Source organism: Penaeus monodon, chromosome 29 (genome assembly GCF_015228065.2).
Source record: "Penaeus monodon isolate SGIC_2016 chromosome 29, NSTDA_Pmon_1, whole genome shotgun sequence".
NCBI lineage: Eukaryota > Metazoa > Arthropoda > Malacostraca > Decapoda > Penaeidae > Penaeus > Penaeus monodon.
The window spans coordinates 37832626-37834429 of NC_051414.1; the positions used below are offsets into that span (position 1 = coordinate 37832626).

Here is a 1804-nt window from a genome sequence, read left to right on the forward strand (position 1 = left end):
TTCCTCGCAAAATTCTGGCAAAGACTTTCAAAGCGTTAATATCTGATTTGATCTTTTTCCTAGACAGATTAGAAATGGCTAATCCTATATCAAGTCTTACAGATAAGCAATTCATAATCGTAAAAACATATATCATTGGTCACTGAAAAAAAGCTCCTCCAATAAACATTTCCACAAAAGGTGACAACTACCATATCATTGTACTAACTATAATCAGCAAGACATAACTGAACACCTTGAGCTGAAAATGAATTAACAATAATGATAGCAAATAATTATACATTAAGAATCACAATACTTTGCCTAATTGTTACTTATAATGGTAATGTTACTATCCCTTTGTTCCTATTCAAGCTAATGACATTAAGAGTTAACAATCAAATCACATTTGTCAATCACATTCTAGGTAAAACCAGATCAGGATAAAAAATGAATAGTGGAGCCTTGTGACAACAAAAACAAAAGCAAAGGATAGAAAGACACTTGAACAGTAACTATAATAAATTATTTTGACAACATATGAATTAGCTTAGTAAGACCCTGAGAGAGTACTGTCCAGTGAAGAGAAGGGAACTCAACATTAATAAAGTTTACTAAAGAAAGCCTTTTGCATATCTCCATGAATCAGACCATGGGATATGAACAATTGAGCTGAAATTTGCCAGAACACGAGATGTACAGTGTAGACATATAATTCTTAAGATGTGTTATGACTTCTAATGTTATCAGTTCTATGTCTTTCAAAATGGGACCGTCCTCTGGTAATCATATTATATTGGTTGAGTTTGATCCACATATACTCGAAACTCGCTGTGATCTGGGATATGTCCAACCCGACTGTGGTGCACAATCAGGCAATAACAATGGCCTCTGAACCTGTCAAGGGTCTGGCAACAACCAACGGGACCTCACCCACAAACACTTGGGAACGAGCTGAGAATGGCTCCTTATCTAATGATAAAATCACTAGGGATGTTTACACGTCTATCTAGCAGATCACACGCTGGAGGTATGTTGGCTTTTGCCAAAGCACCTGAATTGAAGAGGCCAATAGTGGATGCACAAGTATGTTATTAAGGTATCTAAAGCCTTTGCGCCAAAAAGAAGAACAAGTGTAAGTTGGCATGGTATATTTGGAGCAAAAATGCAGGTACCTGAAGCTTTTGCGCCAAACGCATGTACTCCATGACATTTTCACTCAAAGGATTCAATTCGTCCTTTTCAACTTTTATTTCTTTCAATACCCTCTCCTGAACAAACCACACTGCAGTACAACAACAAAGGCTGAAAGGACAAGTTAAAGTTAATGTAATATCCTTGGAGTGAATGCCCCAAATTTGGAGCTAAAATATCACACACACGTTTGGTGCTAAAGCTCATTTAACAATCATCAATATCTAACTTTAGAACTTCTATAGTACACTGTAGTTGTGGAAATACACATAACTTCCCCACCAAACCTTTATTTTATTCTACTATATAAAAATAACACACTGCCTGAAAATAAGTGAAATCATACAAGTCTTGTAAAATCAGACAAAAAAAAAAAAATTGAACAGCCACTCACGTGACAAAAACATATGACTGACAGAAGAGATTGTAAGAATGCAATCTTAACAAGACACAACAAGCAAGCAAAACACTTCAGCGCACAAGCAGGAAGACATATACACTGCCTAACACACAAACACAAACTCAATGTTGACATTATAACTTCCTCTAGCCTTTAACTCTAATCTCTTCCCTGACCACGCTTCCTTGCAAACAACCATCATCATACTCCCTAACCCCAAAGTGCTCCCCC

The 1804-nt window shown here is 36.5% G+C and overlaps 1 protein-coding gene across 1 annotated transcript in view; it reads right to left on the reverse strand.

Moving 5' to 3' along the window:
• The window catches only part of LOC119592238 (nuclear receptor-binding protein homolog), a gene marked incomplete in the record, with an annotated part of 59302 nt that overhangs the window by 56468 nt on the left and 1030 nt on the right, over window positions 1–1804 (reverse strand).